At 47.7% G+C, this 25,764-nt stretch overlaps 1 long non-coding RNA gene across 1 annotated transcript; it reads left to right on the top strand.

Moving 5' to 3' along the window:
* LOC309326664 lies at positions 1-25,215 on the top strand. The gene is made up of 3 exons (XR_014150344.1): positions 1-105; positions 1,124-1,250; positions 25,185-25,215. It is a non-coding gene; the product is annotated as an uncharacterized lncRNA (long non-coding RNA).
* The last annotated feature ends 549 nt before the right edge of the window (positions 25,216-25,764 follow it).

The following is a 25,764-nucleotide window of genomic DNA, read 5'->3' as shown; positions in this document are numbered from 1 at the left end:
TCCTTCTTAAGAGTGAAAGTTGGGAAAGTGGATCCCCAATCACCACTGGGCAGTGATTTCTCCATTGATGAGAAGATCATTACATGGCACCAGAGTTTTAACCAGGTAGGACCCAATTGCAGCTTCTGAGGTCTACAGGTAGACATTAACCAGATTTGTTTCATAATCATGTACACCCTGCTGAATAAGTTACTTTCAGCTGCATTGATTCTTTGTATGTTAGGGATGGGTTTTTTACATGTCACTGTAGGGATCTTGGCTTTTCGGGTTTAAAACCCTGCAGCTCTTCCCTGAAACACCATTTGAAATGCCTAGACTATTTAGTTGAACCAAGATTGGTTGACCAGTGTTAGGGGTGTTGGTGTAGTGTGGCTAGCAGCAAAAGGTTAGAACCTTTGTAGTCATTCTGTGGAAAAACTTTTTAGGTGTCAGGGAATTATAAATTAATAAAATTATAATTAATTTTTGGTGTGTTCTTTGGCTCCGATACACCTCTGCCTACACACTGTATTTCTGCTGTTGCCATGTTTGAGATTTCATTTTTCTTAAGGTGGATTGTGAAATAATAATCCAATAATGAAAATAATGAGAACATCCACATGCAACAAGCAGAGAAAGCATGCAATGCAAAATTGTGCTTCGTAGGAATCTTTTGTTTCATTTCTGTGATTCATTTCTTTAAAGGAACCAAATTGCCACTTCTCATCTGTATAAATGTATTTTAAAAGAAAACATATATCAGTAGATATTCACATTGTCTTTGCCTGAACCATTTACTGGGTGAGTGGCTCAGCTGGTTAGAGCAAGGTGCTGATAATGCCAAGGTCACAGGTTTGATCCCTTTATAGGACAGCTGTATATTCCTGCATTGTGAGGGGTTGGAATACATGATCCTCAGAGTCCCCTACAACTCTATAATTCTATTATCTTTGTTGGGTTGGATATGCACAAATATTGGTGATAGTCACAACCATTGTAAAGTTAGTGGCACTTATTAATTAATTAATTTTTTTTAAAAAACCCTCTCTGTGCCTTATTTCAATGCAGCAGCCTATTGATGAAAAGGCAAAGAACAGACACAAATAGAATAGAATACATGCAATATCTTCTGTTTTATGGGCAGGTGGTGCCCCTTGCCTTGTGTAATGACCACTGCCATCCAGGTTACAGCAGACAAAGGAAAGAGGGGGAACCATTTTGCTGCTATGATTGTACTCCATGTCCAGAAGGGAAGATTTCAAACCAGACAGGTAGGGGACTGTATGCTATAGTATATCAACTATACTGAGAACATGTTTTTTGTTAGCTATTTATGAACAAATAGACGCCTTACAAAATATTTGAAGATAAACCTTTACTTGTCTGGTTTTCAACCGTTGAACAAGTATTATCCATTCATGTATCTATATGAATAAGCCGCCTTACCCAAGACCTGAAGAGAAAGGTTACTTGTCTGGTTGTCAACAGTTGAAAATCAAGTATTATTTTATATATATATATATATATATATATATATATATATATATATATATATGAATGTTCTTCTGTCCCTTGAGCCCAAGAGAGGGTTTAGTCCTTTTTGTTTTCAAAGCTCCTTCATAGCTGAGCATAAGCTAATAATCCAAATCTTGCCCGTCCTCAAAAACCCCTCCAGACAATGTCTGCTTGAAGTCACCAAACTCCCTCGCTCTCAGTCAAAGATGCAACTAAGAAAACTAAGAGAAGAATGAACCAACTGCCTACATCTTTCCCCAATACCATTTATTCTTTGTGAAATATATTTACTGTTCTTAAACCAAGGTACCACTGTAAAAGTGTTTTATCATAAACAATCTTATAAATTGCTAACCAGCATATCTTCTGCTTACCTCCACACCTGAAAACTTACTTGATCACCAAAATTCTAGAATTTTCAATTCAATAGTATTTTTTTGACCATATTCCTAGGTGTGTTAACTGGATTATATCAGCACCTTTAGTCTTCTGTTGACATTAAGCTTCCTTTCTGGGATGGGAAATACTCTGAATATTGGTAAATGAAACTTCCTAATTTACAACCATTTCTACTGGTAAGCTGTGAAACATTAATGTTTAATTATTATTTCTCCATTCAGATAGCTTTGAAAGTTCTTATTGATGAACTAGGGATTTCTCCCCTGTAAACACAATTCCAATTCCCAAATTCCAATTCTATGCACGTGTAAACACAAACATACATTTATGGAGCTTATCATTTAGATTTAATTCTGATTTAATTATCCACTGGAAACAATCTTCCAAAAATAGCTTACCATAAAGACAAAACATGTTAACACTCTAACAATCTCCTGAAAAAGATAATGTTTTGTATCATGTATACTGTGAATTATGTTGAATTATAGTACAGTGAAATTCAAAGTTTCCTGATCCCATACCATAAATATTTGTACCTCAGTGAGACTGAAAATGCTATAACTATAATCCTGATTTCTTTATACTTCAAGATATGGATGATTGCTTCCAGTGCCAAGAAGATCGGTATCCTAACCAAGAGAGAAACCAGTGCATCAGCAAGAAAGAAAACTTCCTATCTTATGAAGCACCTTTAGGCATCAGTTTGGCTCTTTTGGCTCTGGCTTTTTCTGCAACTACAGCATTGGTGTTTGGAATCTTCATCCAGCATCAAAACACTCCCATTGTCAAAGCCAACAACCGGAATCTCACCTACACCCTGCTCATTTCCCTCCTGCTCTGTTTCCTCTGCTCCTTGCTATTCATTGGGCGTCCCCAGTTACTGACCTGCAATCTACGACAAACTGCCTTTGGTATTATCTTCTCAGTGGCTGTTTCTTGTGTTTTGGCTAAAACCCTCACTGTGGTTCTGGCTTTCATGGCCACCAAACCAGGATCCAAGATGAGGAAATGGGTGGGGACAAGATTTTCCACCTCTATTGTTCTTGGTTGTGCTTCTATCCAGGCAAGTACTTGTATAGTATGGCTCTGTACTGACCCTCCTTTTCCAGATCTGGACATGCACTCTCTGCGTGAAGAAGTCATAGTGGAATGCAATGAAGGCTCAGCCAACATGTTCTACTATGTTCTTGGTTCCATGGGGTTGCTGGCTCTTGTCAGCTTCATTGTGGCTTTCTTTGCTCGGAAGCTCCCGGACGCTTTTAATGAAGCCAAATTTATCACTTTCAGCATGTTGGTATTTTGCAGTGTGTGGCTTTCTTTTGTTCCATCCTACTTAAGCACCAAAGGTAAGTCCATAGTGGCTGTGGAGATCTTCTCCATCTTGGCCTCCAGTGCTGGAATCTTGGGTTGTATCTTCTCCCCAAAATGTTATATCATTGTTTTCAAGCCTGAACTCAACTCAAAAGAGCAGCTAAAAAAGAGAAATAAGTAACAATCTAACTATTAAAATCATTATAGTGGATAACCTTTAACATGTTTTAAGGTTTGTATGTTTGGAAAGGCTTCAGCTTTCAGGTTCTCTTGATATTGTTGTTGCTGCTGTTTAGTCGTGTCCGACTCTTTGTTACCCCGTGGACCAGAGCACGCCAAGCACTGCTGCCTTCCACTGTCTCCCGCAGTTTGGTCAAACTCATTCTGGTAGCTCCGACAACACTGTCCAACCATCCCGTCCTATGTCGTCCCCTTCTCCTTGTGCCCTCCATCTTTCCCAACATCAGGGTCTTTCCCAGGGAGTCTTCTCTTCTCATGAGGTGGCCAAAATATTGGATCCTCATCCACGATCTGTCCTTCAAGTGAGCACTCAGGGCTGATATCCTTAAGAATGGATAGGGTTGATCTTCTTGCAGTCCATTGGACTCTCAAGAGTCTCCTCCAGCACCATAATTCAAAAGCATCAATTCTTCGGCGATCAGCCTGCTTTATGGTCCAACTCTCACTTTCATACATCACTACTTGGAAAACCATAGCTTTTACTATACGGACCTGTGTTGGCAAGGTGATGTCTCTACTTTTTAAGATGCTGTCTAGGTTTGTCATTGCTTTTCTCCCAAGAAGCAGGGGTCTTTTAATTTCGTGGCTGCTGTCACCATCTGCAGTGATCATGGAGCCCAAGAAAGTAAAATCTCACACTGCCTCCATTTCTTCCCCTTCTATTTGCCAGGAGGTGATGGGACCAGTGGTCATGATCTTCATTTTTTTGATGTTGAGCTTCAGACCATATTTTGCGCTCTCCTCCTTCACCCTCATTAAAAGGTTCTATAATTCCTCCTCACTTTCTGCCATCTAGGTTGTGTCATCTGCATATCTGAGGTTGTGGATATTTCTTTCAGCAATCTTAATTCCAGCTAGGGATTCAACCAGCCCAGCCTTTCGCATGATGAATTCTTCGTATAAGTTAATTAAGCAGGGAGAGAATATACAGCTTTGTTGTACTCCTTACCCAATTTTGAACCAATAAGTTGTTCCATATCCAGTTCTAACTGTAGCTTCTTGTCCGAGATAGAGATTTCTCAGGAGACAGATGAGGTGATCAGGCACTCCCATTTCTTTAAGAACTTGCCATAGTTTGCTGTGGTCGACACAGTCAAAGGTTTTTGCATAGTTAATGAAGCAGAAGTAGATGTCTTTCTGGAACTCTCTAGCTTTCTCCATAACCCAGTGCATGTTTGCAATTTGGTCTCTGGTTCCTCTGCCCCTTCGAAATGCAGCGTGCACTTCTGGGAGTTCTCGGTCCACATACTGCTTGAGCCTTCCTTGTAGAATTTTAAGCATAACCTTGCTAGTGTGTGAATTGAGTGCAATTGTGCAGTAGTTGGAGCATTCTTTGGCACTGCCCTTCTTTGGGATGTAGACTGATTTTCTCCAATCCTCTGGCCACTGCTGAGTTTTCCAAACTTGCTGGCATATTGAGTGTAGCACCTTAACAGCATCATCTATTAAAATTTTAAATAGTTCAGCTGGAATACCGTCACTTCCACTGGCCTTGTTATTAGCAGTGCTTTCTAAGGCCCATTTGACTTCACTCTCCAGGATGTCTGGCTCAAGGTCAGCAACCACACTACCTGGGGTGTACAAGACAGCCATATCTTTCTGGAATAGTTCCTCTGCGTATTCTTGCCATCTCTTCTTGATGTCTTCTGCTTCTGTTAGGTCCTTTCCACTTTTGTCTTTTATTATGGAAATCTTTGTACAAAATGTTCCTTTCATATCTCCAATTTTCTTGAAGAGATCTCTGGTTCTTCCTATTCTGTTGTTTTCCTCTATTTCTTTGCATTGCTCGTTTAAGAAGGCCTTCTTGTCTCTCCTTGCTATTTTTTGGAAATCTGCATTTAATTTCCTGTATCTTTCACTTTCTCCCTCGCATTTTACTTGCCTTCTCTCCCCTGCTATTTGTAAGGCCTCGTTGGACAGCTACTTTGCTTTCTTGCATTTCCTTTCATTGGGATGGTTTTCGTTGCTGCCTCCTGTATAATGTTGTGAGCCTCCATCCATAGTTCTTCAGGCACTCTGTCCACCAATTCTAAATCCTTAAACCTGTTCCTCACTTCCACTGTGTATTCATAAGGGATTTGATTTAGATTGTATCTTACCGGCCCAGTGATTTTTCCTACTTTCTTCAGTTTAAGCTTGATTTTTGCTATAAGAAGATGATGATCTGAGCCACAATCAGTTCCAGGTCTTGTTTTTGCTGACTGAATTCACCCATTCCTTTCCGAACTGAATTCACCCATTCCTGTCCATTTTAGTTCACTGATGCCCAGGATGTCAATATTTATTCTTGCCATCTCACTTTTGACCACATCGAACTTACCCAGGTTCATGGTTCTTAAATTCCAGGTTCCTATGTAATATTTTTCTTTACAGCACTGGACTTTCCTTTCGCTTCCAGGCATATCCACAACTGAGTGATCTTTCAGCTTTGGCCCAGCCACTTCATCAGCTCTTAATCTACTTGTAATTGTCCTCCACTCTTCCTCAGTAGCATGATGGACGCCTTCCGACCTGAGGGACTCATCTCTTGATATAGATGTTGCTTACTGTCAGAACTTCAGCTGTCAAAATATGGAAAACCTTACAGTACTTGCAACCTGCTCCAGTATAAAAATATATGTTCTTTAGCATTAGTTGACAAATTTGCTCATAAAAAATGTGTTTCCAAAGTCTGTGAATGTCATGAAATATTCTGTGCAGTTTGGCGGGATTTTATCATGTACAGAACACAGGAAATAGAGACACAAAGGATTCTCTTTCCATGGTACAACATGCAAATTGGCCTTCAAAATGTTCTTAAGTACTCTACTTATCTAATTTAAATCTCTTTCAAATATATTGGTTTTGTGTATTTCTATTTGTATTTCTACACCTAATATTTTTATTGTATTGTTCTACTTGATTTATTTTGATTAATTAATATAGAACATATTCCTTCCAGTAGCACCTTAAAGACCAACTAAGTCAGTTCTTGCTACTGGAAGGAATTTGTTTTGTTTTGACTATGGCAGACCAACACGGCTACCTATCTGTAACTGGAACTAATATAGAACATGTGATAGTAGAAGGGATGCGGGTGGCGCTGTGGGTTAAACCACAGAGCTTAGGACTTGCAGATCAGAAGGTCGGCGGTTTGAATCCCTGTGACAGGGTGAGCTCCTGTTGTTTGGTCCCTGCTCCTGCCAACCTAGCAGTTCAAAAGCACGTCAAAGTGCAAGTAGATAAATTGTACCACTCTGGAGGGAAGATAAACGGCATTTCTGTGCACTGCTCTGGTTCACCAGAAGCAGCTTAGACATGCTGGTCACATGACCCGGAAGCTGTACGCCGGCTCCCTCGGCCAATAAAGCGAGATGAGTGCCGCAAGCCCAGAGTTGGCCATGACTGGACCTAATGGTCAGGGGTCCCTTTACATTTACATTTAAGTGATAGTAGAGATGGAAGAGTCCCTGAAGGTCATCCACTCCCAACCTCTGAATGCAGGAATCTCAGCTAAAGCACCTGTGACAGATGGCCATCCAACCTCTGCTTTAAAACCTCCAATGTAGAAGAGCCCACTACTGCCTGAGGAAGTCCCTTCCACTGTCTATCAGCCTTTCCTGACAGAAAGTTCTTCCTGATATTTAGTCGCGGAATCTCCTTTCTTGTAACTTGAATCCATTGGTTTGGGTCCTACCCTTCAGAGCAACAGAAAAGAAGCTTGCTCCATCTTCCTTGTGACAGCCCTTGAGATATCTGAAGATGGCAATTATACAAACTTACTATAAAGATATTAAACATATGATGGCTAAACATACACAGCCCATTCAACATGTTAAACTTGTGGTCCACCAAGACCCATAGATCCTTTGCCCATGTACTGCCAGGTTTCCTCCATCTTATACTTGGGGATCTGGTTCTTCCTGCCTAAGTGCAGAACCTTATGTTTGTCCTTATTGAAATTCATTTTGTAACTTGGGCCCAGTTCTCCAATGTCTTATGATCATTTTGAGTTCTAATTCTGTCTTGTGAAAGCAACTGTCAAGCTTTGCAATGCTTGTGCTGGTAGTTCTGTTCTCTCATAAAAGGTAAAGGTAAAGGGACCCCTGACCATTAGGTCCAGTCATGACCAACTCTGGGGTTGTGGCGCTCATCTCGCTTTATTGGCTGAGGGAGGTGGCATACAGCTTCCAGGTCATGTGGCCAGCATGACTAAGCTGCTTCTGGCGAACCAGAGAAGCATGTAAATGCCGTTTACCTTCCGGCCAGATGTATCTACTTGCACTTTGATGTGCTTTCGAACTGCTAGGTTGGCAGGAGCAGGGAATGAGCAACGGGAGCTCACCCCATCATGGGAATACAAACTGCCGACCTTCTGATCGGCCAGTCCTAGGCTCTGTGGTTTAACCCACAGCGCCACCCGTGTCCCCTGCTGTTCTCTCATATGGTGTGCAAATTCCATAATTTCAAGTGTATTGCAAGTGATCCTGTTTATGTCCTACATGCATGGCACCGGACAGGTGAAATATTTTTTGGTTGTTATTGTGTCTTTTATCCCTGTCAAAGGCTCTGTTTACATTGAGGGGGCCTGCCCCTTGACTGAAAAGGACTTTCACCACCATTTCAAGATCTTGCCCGCAAAGGGGTTATTTGTCAATGGACATGCACACTGCCTTGCCCCTGTGATCGGGGATTCCTGGGCAGTGTGATGTCAGCAGGCCATGCGTACATGCCATGGGGTGTCCTGAAGTCACTTACACACACTGTGGGATGTGTTAACATGTCATGCAGATGCCCCATGGCTTCTGCACGAGTCACAGCATGCTGACATGCCCGGGTCCCCTCAATTATGGCAAAGTGGGGTGATGCTAGCATGCCCTTTGGTTTGCGCCACAATGGTCGCCATGAAATGTTGAGGGAGCCCTGCCCCTTCCTTGAAATTTTTCATGGGTAGCCCCACCCCCCATTTAGCACCCCTGTCACTGGGTCATAGTTTATGGCTCATAGCTTCTGCGTTCAAAAAGGTTCTCTTAAAGAGTGGGTGTGCCATTGCCTCTATCTTAAAAAAAAAAAGAAAAATATTTATTCAGATTTTCAAAAATACAAGAAAAAATATAAACATACAAAAAAAAATAACAACAAAATAGAAAAAAAAGAATAAAAAAACATAGATAACAGAAAAAAAATACAAATTCAAATTACATCCTCTCATTAACATCCTCTTGGACCTCCTCACACCTCCCTTTTTGTATTCTAATTTATTCATTATTTCAGCAAATTCTTCCCATACTTCTCAATTTTTATTTAAATAATTTATCTTAACACTCTGTCTCAATTTACCGTTAATTTCTTTAACCTTATCTTACCTTCAAATCCAATTAGTTCCTTTCCAGCAAATTCTGATATTTCATTAGTATTACATTAATTCCAAAAATAAAAAGATATATAAAAAGAAATTCTCTTCTAATTTTATCCAACGTCCCTTCTTCCTGGTTTCGGGTTATGTCAGTCCTTTCTACCCATTACATCCTGTCCATCAATCTGGTGTTCTAATGTCCAAGGCTCTCAGGTCTCTTCTATGCCCCCTCTTGTTCCTGTTTGTGTTTACACACTTCCTTGTCCCTTGTTTGATTCTGTCAGGGGTTCAGGGAGAGAGACGCAGAGTGAGGGGGAAGGATTCCAGACTGACGAGAAAGAGGATGACAATGACCCAAGATTGTCCATGAGTCCGTCCAGTGAATCGGAGGACTCCCAAAAGGGAGCCCCTCTGGTCAAGCCAAGGGGAGCTAGAGGGGGAAGCAGTCAGGAGCAGGGAAACGAAGGGGGAACCCCCAGTGGGAGTTGGAGAGCGAGACCGGCTGCTCCGCTGGAATGGAGTGAGGGGGGAGGAGTGACCAGTGTGTCAGAAGGAGCAGAACAGGAAGCAGAGAGGGGAAGGAGATCAGGGCAAAACGTCCTGCCGGAAGGGGAGGAAAGTAGTATTGAGGGGAGTGTAACTGTCGAAAGGAAGGTCAGGAGCAACGTAAGCGCGCCAAGTTCAAAATGGGAGGCGCGCGGAAATGAAGAGAGTCCCGGGGAGGAGCCTGGTCCCAAAGCCCGAAGGAGGGGGGAGGCGGCGGCAGAGGATTCAGCCTCTGGAGAGTCCCGAAGGGAGAGAACACAGGGGGGCAGAAAGACCCTGCGGAAAAGGAAAGAGAGAAAGAGGTGGACCAGTACAAGCCTCTTAAACTGGTGTCGAGGCGGGAGTGACTCAGAGGGGACTTCAGCGGTCTAAGGGTAACAGACGTAGGGTCATGGACCTCGGATGTAAAGCTACTGATGTTCTTCAATAAAAGCTTTTGTACATAAGCTGGAGTGGACTTTGGTCTCTTGTGAGCTGGGACCACGGGTGACTCTGACAGCAAGTCCCCTCTCCAAGAACGCAAAATTTTTTTTTGCAAAGCTCACGACCGGTGGCAGCGATGAGTGCGGAGGAACAGCTGACAACACTGCGAAGCGCAGTTACAGAACTCACCGCTGCAGTCATTGCATCTCAGAAGAAGAGTGATGAAGCGGAGAAGCGCTGCCAGGACCTGCAAATAAGGTGGGAGCGTGCAAGCAAGGAAGGGTTCCCAGGGTCCAGATCAGAGGGGATTGGACTTGGAAGGCGGGGGGGCAGTCTAGTCACCCACTTCGATGGGAACCTAAAGCACTACCCAAGTTTCAGAGCAGACGTCTTGTATGCACTGCATTTGCTTCGTAATGACTTTAAAGATGAAGAGGAGAAAGTGGGGTTTATTGTGTCTCATTTGCATGGGGAGGCAAGAGCTTGGTTGCGCAATTTGTGGCGCGAAGACGGCCCTGCCCGCCGCGATTCTGATGAATTTATTAAAGCGATGGACGCTTGTTTCCAGTCTACCGTGGATCTTGATCTTGCACGCAGGGAAATGCACGGGTTGCGGCAAGGGAGAGCCACTGTGCGTCAGTATCATTCGCGATTTTTCGCCTTACTGACTGCATTAGGCTGGGAGAAGGACTGCAAACCAGTGAGAGATTTGTTCTGGGAGGGTCTCAGCGGCCCCATAAAAGATGAACTTGCCAGGGGAGACAGACCTCAGACCCTGGAGGACGTCGTGCAGAGGGCTCTTGCAATAGGGGTACGGCACGAAGAACGTCCTTGGCACAATGAGGAGGGACGCCAGGCGCGTGCACCGGCAAGGACGCCTCCTTTTCTCCCCAGAGACTTCAGCCAGGCACATCCCTCGCCTCTGGCGCGGCAGGGGGAGGAACCGATGGAAATTGGTGGTGCTAAGGCTCAAGCAACAGCCAGAGTTCCAGCATCCGGTGCAGTAAAGGCGAAGCCTCCTAGAGGGAACAGGAAATGTAACATCTGTGACAGTGCACTACACATGGCGAAAGAGTGTCCCCAGAGGCCCCAGAAGCACACTGCAGCCTTAGCAACAGTGGCAGCAGAAGTGATGCAAGAGGAGCAGCCTCAGGGAAACGACAGTGCCTGGCTGGAAGCAGAGCTGCTGGGGCTCAGCCAGGCGAATCTGTAGAGCAGTCCCCAGTGCCTTTGCAACGTACAGACCCTTTACCACCCAAGCCAACGGTGCAGCTCACTGCAACACTCCAGTTGCCGAACGGAACCACCCTGGAAGTCCCCATCACGATCGATTCTGGGAGCAACGCGGACTTTGTGGGGGTGCATTTCGTCAAGCAGCATCGCATAGCGCTTCTGCCCGCGACAACGCCTCTAAACGTAGTCACGGTTGATGGCAGGAAATTGCTGGGAGGACAAGTTGTGCAACAGACGCCTCCCATGGAGATGCGGATTGGACATCATAGAGAAGTCATCAGCTTCAATGTCACCCGCCTGTCGGACACGCCTATAGTACTAGGCATGAGTTGGCTGGAGAGACACAGTCCTGCGATAGCGTGGTACCAACGGCAGATCACCTTTTGCTCATCGTACTGTGCTCAACATTGTATCCAGTCCAGCCAGGAGGAAGGGGCGGAGCAGCAGCTGCAACTTGGCATGGCGCAGGCAGTTCCTCGCAAGTACGAGAGTTTCCTGGAGGTTTTCTGCGAGAAGGAAGCTGACCGGCTGCCGCCCCACAGACCTTACGATTGCGCGATCGACCTGTTGCCGGGGGCGCAGCTGCCGACTGCGAAGCTGTATTCCATGTCTGAGGACGAGATGCAAGAACTCAGGGAGTTCATAGAGCATAATTTGAAGCGTGGATTCATCCGGGAGTCCAAAGCAGTGGGGGGCAGTCCTGTGTTTTTTGTAAAGAAGAAAGACACGCCCCAGAAAAGACTCATTGTGGATTTCAGGGCCATAAATTCCATGACCAAGCCCAAGGCCTTTCCCATGCCCAAGATTGATGACCTCCTAGCAACCGTGCGGAAGGGGAAGATCTTCACCAAGTTGGATCTGCGTGGAGCGTATAATCTCATCCGTATCCGGGAGGGCGATGAGTGGAAGACGGCCATGTTCACGCCTCTGGGCACGTATGAATACAGAGTTATGCCGTTTGGTCTCCAAAATGGATCTCACGTCTTCCAAGCCTTTATGCATCACGTGCTGGCGGAGCTCCTCTACAAGAAGTGTGTGTGTTTCCTCGACGACATCCTGATCTTTTCGGAATCGCAGGAGGCTCATGAAAGAGACGTGAAGGAGGTCCTGCAGAGACTGCGAGAACACAGGCTCTACGCCAAGTTGGAGAAATGCCAGTTTGATGTGACGGAGGTGGATTTCCTCGGCTACAAGCTGTCTGACAAGGGGCTGGCCATGGACAGCGTCAAGGTCCGCGCCGTGTTAGACTGGAAGAGCCCACGCAATCGGAAGGAGGTCCAGAGATTTGTCGGGTTCGCCAATTTCTACCGCAAATTCATCAGGGGTTTTGCAAAGGAGACAGCAGCAATCACGGACACCCTCAGTTCCAAAAAGAAGAAGTTCGCTTGGACGGAACAGGCGGAGCGCTCTTTTAGGAAGCTTAAAAGCCTCTTCGCTTCCGAGGAGCAGCTGATGCACGTGAATCCGGGCAGACCCATGCGAGTAGAGACCGACGCCTCAGACAGAGCGGTGGGAGCCGTGCTCCTGCAAGAAGATTCCCAAGGAAATTGGAGACCCTGTGCCTTTTACTCCCGAAAGCTCAGCAAGGCGGAGCAAAACTACACCATATGGGACAGAGAGCTGTTGGCCATCCACGCTGCCTTCAAAGCGTGGCGACACTTCCTCATAGGTGCCAAGCACACAGTGCAGGTCCGCACAGATCACAAGAACTTAGAGTATTGGCGCACGGCGAAGCTCCAGAGCCAAAGACACATGCGCTGGGCTGAATTCTTCGCGGATTTCGACTTCAGGATAGAATACATCCCGGGAGAATCCAACGTTATAGCTGACGCGCTCTCCAGGAAACCGCAATATCTCGAGGAAGCAGCGCCAGTGTCAGCCAAGCACATTTTCGCACCGCAGGCGTGGACGTGCGCTACCATCGCAGTCGACCTGGACGCGGTGCGACGTGCGTTGCAAGTAGATCGATTTGCACAATCCAAGATGGAGGCGCTGCGCAGGGGTTCGCAGAGAGAAGATGAGTTCCAATTACGCGACGGGCTGTTAACTCACAAAGGGGCCCTCTACGTACCGGGCGAAGAGCTCTGCGCGAGGGTTCTGCAGCAGTTGCACGATGCCCCCAGTGCGGGACACTTCGGCAAGGAGAAGACAATAGAACTGGTGGCCAGGGACTTTTGGTGGCCCCAGATGCGGGGAGAGATAGTGGATTACGTCGCCAGGTGTGACACTTGTCAGAGGTCCAAGCCAGTGCACCAGAAGCCAGCGGGGTTACTGGAACCGCTGGAGACGCCACAGCAACCGTGGGAGAGGGTGGCGCTGGACTTCGTCACTGACCTGCCCAGCTCCAGAGGCAAGACGGCGGTGCTGGTGGTGGTGGACCTGTTCACCAAGATGGTGCACTTCATTCCTTGCGCGAAGGTGGCGACGGCGGAACAGACCGCCAAACTCTTCATCGATCACGTGTTCAAGGTGCATGGGCTGCCACAATCCATCCTGTCCGACAGGGGGCGCCAATTTGTTTCTACTTTTTGGAGGAAGCTTCTAGGTATCCTGCATGTCAAGATCAACCTAACGTCGGCAAGGCATCCGCAGACCAACGGCCAAGCAGAGAGAGTCAACGCGATCATGCAGCAGTACCTGAGATGTTACGCCAATCAGCGCCCGGCGGCGTGGGTGGACTACCTGCCGATGGCGGAGTTTGCCTACAACAACACGAAGCACGCGTCGACGGGGGTGACGCCGTTCTTCGCGAACAATGGTCGTCATCCCAGAACCTTCCCGGGGTTCGTAACACCGGGAGAGGGGGTGACGCAAGAAGCCGACCAGTTCGCAGCAGAGCTGCAAGAGGTGCACGAGGAGCTGCGGAGACATTTGGAGCTAGCCAAACAAGCATATAAGGTGCAGGCGGACAAGAATAGGAGAGTGGGAGAGGACATCCAGGTGGGGGACTGGGTATGGTTAGCGGCCCAAGCGATGCCAGCCAGGTCGTTGGCTAAGAAGAAGCTGGGACACAGGCAGCTAGGGCCATACCAGGTGGAGGCTAGGATTAACCCTGTAGCTTTTCGACTGGCCCTCCCCGAAGGTTCCAGAGTGCACCCGGTCTTTCATAGGTCGGTGCTCACTCCCTACAAGACCCCGCACAGGTTTCAGGAGTCTGAAACAGTACCGCACGCACGCACTCAGTCACCCGAGAGGGAGGGGGCGCCCAGGGCCGAACCACTCAACGAGGTCACTGAGATCCTGGACTCGAGATGGGGGGTAGAGGGAGTAGAATACTTTCTAGCCAGAGAGGGTACCCCGGCCAGTGCCAATATTTGGGTGCCGGACTACGCTTTAGACGAACCTCTTCTGAAAGACGAGTTCCATGCACTTTTCCCGCATAGACCCATGCCAGCCGAGTATTTTGATGACTGGCTCTTTACGCCCACACTTTCAGACAGTACTTTCAGGGGCTTTTCTTCCGCCGAGGAGAGAACGCCAGAATCAAGCCCGCCCAGGGGATCGTGTTCGGGGGTAGACACAGAACCCTCTTACTGGTGGGACGAGCAACCAGAGGACGACTGGCGCAAGAAATGGCTGACGGGGCCTTGGCAGGCAGCACCAGACGAAGTAGCAATGGAAGAGGGAGCCGAGAACACCTTGGGTGAAGAACCCGCATTCGAACACACATACACCGAGCTGCTAGCAGAGGACATTGAAGCAAACGAACTGTATCCTGCATCTACCTCCGAGGAGCTGCGGCTCCCACGACCTGCCTCCGAGGGCCGGGAGGGGGGAAGGGGGGGCTTCGAGGGGGGGATGGATGTCAGGGGTTCAGGGAGAGAGACGCAGAGTGAGGGGGAAGGATTCCAGACTGACGAGGAAGAGGATGACAATGACCCAAGATTGTCCATGAGTCCGTCCAGTGAATCGGAGGACTCCCAAAAGGGAGCCCCTCTGGTCAAGCCAAGGGGAGCTAGAGGGGGAAGCAGTCAGGAGCAGGGAAACGAAGGGGGAACCCCCAGTGGGAGTTGGAGAGCGAGACCGGCTGCTCCGCTGGAACGGAGTGAGGGGGGAGGAGTGACCAGTGTGTCAGAAGGAGCAGAACAGGAAGCAGAGAGGGGAAGGAGATCAGGGCAAAACGTCCTGCCGGAAGGGGAGGAAAGTAGTATTGAGGGGAGTGTAACTGTCGAAAGGAAGGTCAGGAGCAACGTAAGCGCGCCAAGTTCAAAATGGGAGGCGCGCGGAAATGAAGAGAGTCCCGGGGAGGAGCCTGGTCCCAAAGCCCGAAGGAGGGGGGAGGCGGCGGCAGAGGATTCAGCCTCTGGAGAGTCCCGAAGGGAGAGAACACAGGGGGGCAGAAAGACCCTGCGGAAAAGGAAAGAGAGAAAGAGGTGGACCAGTACAAGCCTCTTAAACTGGTGTCGAGGCGGGAGTGACTCAGAGGGGACTTCAGCGGTCTAAGGGTAACAGACGTAGGGTCACGGACCTCGGATGTAAAGCTACTGATGTTCTTCAATAAAAGCTTTTGTACATAAGCTGGAGTGGACTTTGGTCTCTTGTGAGCTGGGACCACGGGTGACTCTGACAGATTCTTTCGTAATTTCTTCCCTTTCTCCTTGGGGAGTGGGTCTCTGGGCAATTCCATGCAGTAATAGTCTCCATTTTCTTTCATCAGTGTGATGGGATAATGAGCTGCTTGTGCGTAAAAGCTGAATCCCTCAGAGCTTGGCATAGGTCTCAAAGCTCTGCCTTTACGGGAGCCCTCAAAGCATGACTCCCTCAATCGCTGGCAGAATCTGTCAGTGGGCGTTTCCGGAATTTGTGCCAACATAAGAGTTCCTTAACGGAAACTCTCCGTCGGGATTCTCGGCGTGACAGTTTCCTGTGAGGAGTGGGTGTACCCAGAGGAGGTCCTGAGACCTCCCCGCTGTTTTCACTGGAAGTCTCTTGGAGCCATCCTTCCGACTGAGTTTCTCCTTGAACTCTCTCTCTCCCCCTGCTGGTTCCTTCCTCCGCATCCGAGGGTCTCCTAGCCTCCTTGAGCCCCTGCACCACCTGACACTCCGATGGCAGTTCCCTGACATCCACCTCCCCTCCAGGGCCCCCCTCACACCCCCTCTCCCCCTCTTCTATGGGTGGTGAGGATGGAAAACCCCTGAAAGAATCCTCCTCATCTTTGGATGACTCAAAAACCGCCCCCCACCGACTACTGTCCCTTCTCCCCGAGTACTCTTCCTCATCGGATTCTTCTCCCTCTTCCGGCCCTGATTCTGGGAACCCTTCGAACTCCTCTTCCTCTTCGGTGGTGCCGAAGTGTTCTTTCCAGAACCGTGTCACGGGCTGAGGTTTCCTTGGGAACCTGCGATGAAACGTTTCTACTAAAACCTCATCATTGACCGCTTCTGCCGGTACCCATGTGTTCTTTGACTCCGGTTCCCCTTCCCATGCCACTAAATTCTCCACCTGTTTACCCTTCCACCTGGAATCGACTATTTCTGCCACGTGACTGCTGCGTTCCCTCTCTTCTACTGACGGTACCGGGGGAACCTCACCCTCACGTCCCACAAACTCCCGACCCTCTCGGTATGGTGACAGTAATGATCTATGGAATACTGGGTGCAGTTTCATGTTGTTTGGCAACCTGAGTTTGAAGGCCACCGGATTAACCTGTTGTATGACCTCAAAGGGTCCCAATCGTTTGGGCCTCAATTTCTTACACCCGCCCTTGAATGGCAACCCTTGTGTCGACAACCACACCCAGTCCCCCACCCTTATGGTCTCTCCTTCCCTTCTGCTCCTGTCTGCCTGTTTCTTGTATTCTTCCTTGGCCCTATCCAAATTCATTTGGAGCTGACGATGTATTGCTTCCATTTCTTCTACAAAGTGTTCCGCTGCCAGTACGCTCCATCTTTCCCCTCCTTCCCCTGGAAATGCCCTAGGATGGCACCCATAATTAGCCAAAAATGGACTCATTCCCGTGGACACATTCTCCGCGTTATTGTAGGCAAACTCGGCCAGAGCCAATTTTTCTACCCAATCATTCTCTCTGTCATTCACATAACACCTCAGGTATTGTTGTAGAATACCGTTTGCCCTTTCCGCCTGCCCATTAGTTTCTGGATGTCTGGCGGTCGAAAAATTTACCTCTACGTGCAGTAAGCTCATGAGCTTCCTCCAGAACCTGGAAGTAAATTGTTTCCCTCGGTCTGAGACCACCCTCAAGGGGGCGCCATGCAACCTAAAAATGTGTTTTACAAACAACCTGGCGGTTTCTTCCGCCGTGACCGGATGTGAGCAGGCTATAAAGTGGCACATTTTGGTTAATAGGTCTACCACTACCATGACTGCTGTTTTCCCTTTGGATTTCGGCAGATCCGTCATAAAATCTATGGATACTGCCTCCCATGGCCGTTCTGGTGTGGGTAATGGTTCCAGTAACCCCGCCCGTGCCAGCCTCTCCCCTTTTGCCCGCTGGCAGCGGTCGCACCCCCTTACATACTCACGTACATCTTCCCTCACCTTTGGCCACCAGAACTGCCTGGTAACCAACCACATGGTTTTGTGTTGCCCAAAGTGCCCCGCGGTGGGGCTGTCGTGCAATTGTTTGAGCACTCTACCCCTCAGTTCCCCTTCTGGTATGTACAGTGCCCCCTTGTAATACAATGCCCCGTTCCTTTCCTCAACCCCCCCTGTGTTCTCTCCAGCTCCCGAGCCCTCTGAGCTTATCTTGGGCGTATTCATCGTTCTCGGTTCCCTCTACCAGTTCTCTTTGCCCCACCAATGCTGCCCCACACACCCAGTGGTCCTCGGATATGATATGCCTTTCCTCGGGCGCTCCCTCCCCCTCTAAATACTCTGGTTTTCGAGAGAGAGCGTCTGCCCTGACGTTCTCCGGGCCCGGTACGTAACAAATTTCAAAATGGAATTTGGAGAACTCCTGTGCCCATCTCACTTGTCTCTGGTTCAGTACTCAGGCCGTTCTCCAATATTCTAGATTTTTGTGGTCCGTGCACACTTGGACCTTGTGTTGTGCTCCAATCAGCAGGTGTCACCACCGCCGAAAAGCTTCGTGAATGGCGAGCAGTTCCCAGTCGTACACGGTGTAGTTCCTCTTGGATTTATTCAATTTCCGCGAGAAGAAGGCACACGGTCTCCAGTCCGACGCATCTTTTCCCGGCTGGAGAAGCACCGCCCCTACCGCTTGATCAGATGCGTCCGTTTCTACTCTCATCGGTTTCTGAAGATCCACGTGCAAAAGCTGTTCTTCCGACGCGAACGCTTTCTTTAGCCTTTCAAACGCTTGCTGCGCCTCTTCCGTCCAGGCGAATTTCTTCTTACTACTGAGACAATCAGTGATGGGAGCCGTTAAGTGGGCAAAGTTCTTGATTAACTTCCGATAGAAGTTTCCAAACCCCAGGAACCTCTGCACGTCTTTCCTGGTTCTGGGTGTCTTCCATTCCAGTACCGCTTGGACCTTGCTGGGATCCATGGCCAATCCCTTGTCTGACAAACGGTACCCCAGGAATTCCACCTCTCTGGTATGAAACTGACACTTCTCCAGTTTTACCCACAGCTGGTTTGCTTGCAGCCTGCTTAGTACCTCCCTGACATCTCGCACATGCTGCTCCTCATTCTCTGAGTACACCAATACGTCATCTAAGAATGCCACACAGTTCTTGTAAAGTAAAGGTCCCAGGACGTGATTCATGAAGGATTGGAAGCAGGCTGAGCCCCCCTTTAGACCGAAAGGCATAACGAGATACTCAAAGGCCCCCAAGGGGGTGAACATGGTAGTTTTCCATTCATCTCCTTTTCTCATCCGTATCAGGTTATATGCCCCCCTCAGGTCCAGCTTGGTAAAAATCTTTCCCTTCCTCACCCGGGTCAAAATGTCATCAATTCTGGGCATGGGGAAAGCCACTGGTTCTGACACTGCATTTACAGCCCTAAAATCCACTACTAGCCTGGGTTTATCCGTGTCTTTTTGGTCCACAAAGAAAACTGGGCTACCCCCCACCGCTCGTGACTCCCTGATGAAACCTTGTTTCAGGTGCTTGTCAATGAACTCCCTTAACTCCTGCATCTCCCTGTCGGACATGGCGTACAGTTTGCCCACTGGCAGCTGGGCTCCTGGGAGTAGGTTAATTTGACAGTCAAAGGGTCTGTGCAGGGGCAGTCTATCTGCTTCTCTCTCGCTGAAGACGTTACCCAGGTCGGTGTATTGTTGTGGTATTTCTCCCTTTTTTTCCACCTCCATCCCTGCCAGAGTGGCCATGGCTCCCCCCTGAGTTTCCCTTCCCTTGCAGTGTTCTAGGCAATGAGCTGACCCAAAAGAGACTATCCGCTGGTGCCATCCCACTAGCGGGTCATGCAGCGCCAGCCAGCTCTTTCCCAATATGATGGGCGCTCCTCCCAGGGTGGCCACATGAAACGCAATCACTTCCGTGTGCCTTGCCACCTTCATTATCATGGGAACAGTCTGTTGGTTCACTTCTCCTCCCAGCAGTTCCCTCCCATCAATCGTTGTCACCTGCAAAGGGTTACTTAAAGGGAGCGTCTGTATCTGGTGTTCAGCTGCAAACTCCTTACTCATGAAATTACAGGAGCTGCCTGAGTCTAATAGAGCTTTTATCATTAGGGGATGTCCATTGGGTAGCTCTAGCAACACCTCTATGACTAGAGCTGCTCTTGGGGGTTCAGGCTTGGGCACGTTCACTGCTCCTTGGCCTGGCTGCTGTGCCCTGATGCTGGCAGCCAGGCGTTGGCTTTTACCTGCTCCTTAACCCCCTCCTCCTCACTCCCAACAGCTCCCGCCATCCCTTGCCATCCCTTCCTTTGAGGGCAGACTCTGGCAAAATGTCCTGGCTGTTGGAAGAGGAAACAGTTTTTGGCGCCTTTCCCCTCCTTCTTCCGCCCTTCGTTGGCATTTGAAATTCTGCGCGCGCGCGCTGCCCCAATCTCCATCGGTTCTACGGGCGGGGAAGGTTGCTCCGGCATCTCAGGAATGCGGAAATCGCTCCAACGCTCTCCTCTCCCTTCCCGCTTCTCCAGAGCCCTTGCTTCTTGGCGCGCTCCAATCGAAAGCGCAGATTTGGTCAGCTGATCCATGGACTCCGGACGGGGCGCGCGGGAAAGTTCGTCTTTTACCGCTGGGGATAGCCCTTCTTCAAACAGCATTTGTATCGGTTCCGCAGACAGGTCCCACCCCAATTTATGTATCAACATGGTAAACTGTGTCCAATACTCTCGGACGGACTGATTCCCCTGTTTACACGCCATCAACTGTCTGCGCACCACGCCCTGTTCAATCTCGCTGGAAAACATCAAGTCCATTGCGAGGAAAAACTTTCTCAAGTCTTTTAAGGCGTCCTTATTCGCTGCCATCAGGGGCCTCACCCAGTCTCTGGCCCCCCCCTCGAGATGCCCAATCACAAAAGCCACTCTCGATTCCTCATCGGCAAAGTCATCAAACTGCGGATTGAGGGCATACTGCATCTCTGTCTTAAAGGCTTGGTAATTTCTTGGGTCACCCCCAAACTTTTGCACCAACCCTGGTACCTTCCTTGCGATGGGGGTGGTTTTTCCCCTTTGCATCCTGAGCCCGCCTCTCCTCAAGCCGCGCCGTTTGCAGTGCTAGCTGGTGTTCCAACGCTCTGTATCTTTCCTCCAGACTTGTACCCGCTCCAGCTCCACCTGCCCCTCCGGCTTCGGTTGGGTTACTCATGATGCCTCTCCTGCGCACAAGCGGCGTTCAGGGACTGACAGATTGCTGTGATGGGATAATGAGCTGCTTGTGCGTAAAAGCTGAATCCCTCAGAGCTTGGCATAGGTCTCAAAGCTCTGCCTTTACGGGAGCCCTCAAAGCATGACTCCCTCAATCGCTGGCAGAATCTGTCAGTGGGCGTTTCCAGAATTTGTGCCAACATAAGAGTTCCTTAACGGAAACTCTCCGTCGGGATTCTCGGCATGACAGTTTCCTGCGAGGAGTGGGTGTACCCAGAGGAGGTCCTGAGACCTCCCTGCTGTTTTCACTGGAAATCTCTTGGAGCCATCCTTCCGACTGAGTTTCTCCTTGAACTCTCTCTCTCCCCCTGCTGGTTCCTTCCTCCGCATCCGAGGGTCTCCTAGCCTCCTTGAGCCCCTGCACCACCTGACACTCCGATGGCAGTTCCCTGTCTATCAGGTTATTCCATTCCCCACAATCCCACTCCCCTATGTTAATTTTGTAATCCAAAAGATAGTTGTTCCAGAAATAATTATCAACTTGTTTCACAGTCCCACCAGAGCTAAGAACTTCCTTAACTCCAGAGACTTGCAGACACTCTCCAAATTCAATCTTCCAATGTTGCAGCTTTTGGTCATGCAAGACTTTGGATCTCTCCCTTTGTATCTTTTGAGGTGCAATCGCGGCCTTTTCCATCTTCATCTGCCCTTGGACTTGCCTTATTGAGCCAGTTTCCTGAATTGGTTGTTGTGAGATTTCTTTGTCTTCGTTTCCTGTCAGTTTATATTTACTGGCTACAGCAGTCATAAAATCCTACTTTTCATTCATCAAGTTCATTTTCTCATGCAACTGCTGCAGCATAGCATTTACTTTGCCAAGGGCAGAGGGTAAAACTTCCTCCCTGCTCATTTCTGTTCAAGGTCAAGTATCTGGTCCCACGCTGATTTTCATAGCTGTTATGTCTCCCTGTGAACTGCAGCAAACAAACTGACAAGCTCCCTCTAGGGGACACAGTTTCTATTTAACGTCCATCTTTAAAATGTATCCAACAAAGGGAAATTTACTTTCGATTTTCAAATACTTTGTTTCATTACAATACAGCAAAGCAGAAAGCAGCATTGAAGTTAATTTGTTTCTCTTTTGTTTCTATTTGTCAAAAATGTTCCGTGTTCAATTGATGGACATCTCCAACAATTTCTGTCCTGACGTCCCGTCCCCAGGTTTGGGACGATGGAAACTTATATTCCTTTACTCTTTCTCTGCAGGATTAGACGGTCAAAGTCCCCCCCCCCCCTTTTCTCCTGCTGTCAAGACGGTTTTGATAGTTATAGGTGCAGGAAATTTCAATCTTAGAATCATTTTTCCAGGCTATTTAGCTTGTACGATCTTTGCTTCAGTCTATTTACAAAAAGCGGAAGGCGGACTTCCTGTTTAGACCTTTCCGCTTCGTTGCCTAATTCACAAATTTTCTTAGTCAAATATTCCGTTATTACTCACGGGTGCTTGTTCAGAGTCCAATTGTCATCAGGAAAAAATCAGCGCTCTCCGGAAATGGCTGTGCAGCTTTCCTCCGTGAAAGTAGCAATCGGTTTGCTGCACCACGCTGCTCACCCAATTCCACTCCAGAGGCCCAAAAAGGGGTTTCCCAACGAGTAGGGGAAGCGCTCTTGGTGCTCTGCATAACCCCACGTTCCCAGGCTTCTCCGCCTGGGATTTCTAGCGGGCCCTTGCCTTCGCCGCGGCAGGAAGACCCAGTTTCCACGGAGCCCGTTCCTCCGGTCGGAGGAACTCCACCATTCGCCGATGGCGCTAACCCAGAAGTCCGCCATTGCCTCTATCATGCCACACACTTTACTCTTAGCTGCTCTGGGACTGTCCCTGTATCACATTTTCATTTTATTTAAGAAACACAGCCCTGACCTGGGTTTTCGTTCGGTGTTTTAATAAATATCCCCTTTATACCTGCTGCCCCCACTGATCACTTTGATCTGAAAACCTAATCCCCCATGTAGGCAAGAAAGAGGCCTTATCCTGAACCCAGGCATCCTCTGATGTAAGTCCTGATAGTGCACACAGTGAGCGTCATGGTCTGGCTGGATGAGGAAGAGTGGTGGCAGACAGGCTGCACCTGAGGGTGAAGGGGACTTTGAACCAGGATTAGACTGATGGGACAAAGAGGAATCACCAGCAAAGAGTGAGGGTGAAGGGGAGAGGCTTGAGGTAGCAGCAGGTGCTGAGAGAGAAGGAGCAGGGGTTGTGTCTTCTGCTCTGCAATACAGTCCTGATTCAGCTCCTTCCCCTGCTCCACTCCCAGCGCTAGATAAGAAGGGATGAGAAAAGGCTAGAACCATTAAGAAAGCTGATTCACAGTGAAAAAAATGCAAGGGCAGAGGTATAAATGAGTGGGAGAGAGGACAGAACTTTAGCTTCTGCAACTGACAAGGTTATCTGACAGATGTGCCATGTGCTGACTCCTTGATTATTGAGCAATAAAGGTTATTACTGCAATCAGTGTGCCTGGTTCTGTTTACAGTATCAGAAAACAGACAGAGGGCCTTTTCTTTTCTTTTTTTAAATATTTTTTTATTAACTGGCCAATCAAATCAAATTAAATCACATCACATAAATTCCGAATTACAAAGCCGAATTTTGAATTGTTGTTGGGGGGACCCATATTTCAAGATCTAAAGGGGGAATCTGATCATCTTCTTGCTACTGCGTTAATGTCCAAATCAATCCAAATCAGTCCAAACAGAGTTCATAATTCGATCCAGTCTTATCTTGCTGTTTCCACATCACATCTTGTTCATATATTTTCTCTTTTTTCTTTATGATCTGTTCTGATAGTCTCCTTAAGCCGATAAACACCAATAGTAATCCTGTGTGAATTTTTCCGTTCTTCCAATCCTCAAATCGAGATGGTTTCCATATATCATCGCCTTTATAGATAACATCGCTCTTTCCATCATTAATCTCGCAAAACTATCGCTCTTAAGTCCCTCTGAGGAGTTTCACCCATAATATAAAAACAGCTCTATTTCTCTATTACTCCTCCCAGACTCAAGTCCTCCGACAGAACTTCCCAATATGGCGACGGCATTTTTAACTGCGTCATTCCAAAGCTCTTATACATTCCACGCTCTTCTTAAAACATGCTTTGGTTCGAAAGTTTATCTCCACACAGCCTTAAATCCACAGCTTCAGTCCTTAAAACGACATTTCTGACTCGTGAGGGGAGGGGATTCTTGTTTAATCACATAAGGAAAGAAAGGAACTTTTCCCCCCTCCCCCATCAGTCATTTGCCATACCGTGTCTTGGCGTATCTTCTCATGATTTAATCTTGTCTTGTTTTATCAGAGATCTCTTCTGTTAGCAGTCTTTACTCCCCCTCCTTCCTTGAAATATGTGCATTCCTTCATCCAAATTGTTTCTTTTGAAGTTCTTGCAGCTAATGACGCGGATCAGGGACAGCATCCAGGAGCACCAGAATCCCACAGGAGGGCTTTGTGCCTAGTGCCCCCCTCCCCACAAATTTGGGGGTGGTATAGGGCACAGCAGACAAGGCAGTCCCCCCCCCACCATCCTGGGGGGTGGGTAGGGAGGCTAATTACTCCCATCATAGCCTACAAATTATCAAATTATCGTGTGGGTCGGAGAGATGTTATTGTCAGCCATCTTCTGATGCGCCCCCTAGTGGGCCCCCCGACAGAGGGCCTTTTCTGGCAGCCTGAAAGTAAGCAAGGAAGGGCTCAATGCGAATGGACATCATACTTGCAAAAAAACACAAAACCATATGTTAACACTGGCCAAGTTCTCAGTGAACTATTTCTTCCTTCCTTTGTTAGTCAAGATGCTGGACCTGACCACTTTTTCATGCAAGGCATTTTCTAAACTTTAGAACATTCCCTTCTCTGGAGCATAATAGAACACCAGCCTTTCCATTTTCCCCATGGCCTGGCTAATCCACTATTATTTTCACACCTATTCAGATCTTCCTGAAACCAGGTGCTCTGCCCAAACTGCAATGAAACAGATAAGATATTTTCAAGGGGGAAAAACATATTTTGTTCAATGCTTCTGCTGCACATGGTGCCACAGACCAAGCAACCCCCCGGGGGCTGTGTACCATGTTATTATCCTAACACACAGCAATTCAGTCTTTCTCTAGCAATATCCATGTGGTATTTTGAAGCCCATATGCCACAGAGAAACAGCAGAATGTTTATTAAAAAAACACCCCAGTGCCAATGACAGCTATTCTACCATTTATTTATAAACATAGATTAGAGCTGCTGGAGGGCAACAGGACAGAAGGTGATGACATTGGGTGATGATAAGTATTTTAGACTGTAACAGGTACTTTATTTTTAAGAGGAGAACCACCACATCTCAAGATGTTAAGTTTACCCTTCTGGACCCTACTCATGCTGTTCCCTCTATTTTTTATAAATTCTGCTTTGCATTGTGTGATTGACCTCTTCCACGTCCAACACCAGTATTATCAGCCGGGGCACTTTGTTATTGGTGGAATCACTTCACAGTTCTTCTTACCAGTCTTCACTGAAATAGACTTCACGGAAAAGCCAAAGGAAACACTTGCCGATGAATATGTGTAAGAACATGATTTTCATTCCTTTGGGGGATAAAAGCTTCTGGTTATGTACGTACATAATAAAAATTAGATAATAAATGTGATAGTATGGTCAAAAAGAAATCAGTGCTGGCAGGTGCCTAGTAGGATTTGTAGTAGAGAGGACAGGCAGACCAACAGTAGACTGAGCTAGAGTCAATGACATGGGACCATCACCTGGACTGTCCATAAGTAGGGAAAGGGGAGAACACTGGCTCAATTTACATTGAAAGGCACACCTAACTAATTCAGATTTCCTGAAATGTTTTTTAAACCAAAACACTGACATCCTTTGAATTTCATATTTCATCTGCAGCCATATTTTCCCCTTCTTTTTTCCTACTCTGCTCTTCAGCATTTGTGTCATACATTTCATCCTGTTCTCCACAAAGAGGTCATAAGAACTAGCAAAGGCCCTGCTAACTCCAGCCAAGGGCTCCCTTGGA

The sequence above is a fragment of the Podarcis erhardii genome, assembly GCF_964252035.2.
Source record: "Podarcis erhardii genome assembly, chromosome: 13".
Classification (NCBI taxonomy): Eukaryota; Metazoa; Chordata; class Lepidosauria; order Squamata; family Lacertidae; genus Podarcis; species Podarcis erhardii.
Note: the sequence above shows the minus strand (reverse complement) of the source record. Positions and strands in the feature narration are given on the sequence as shown.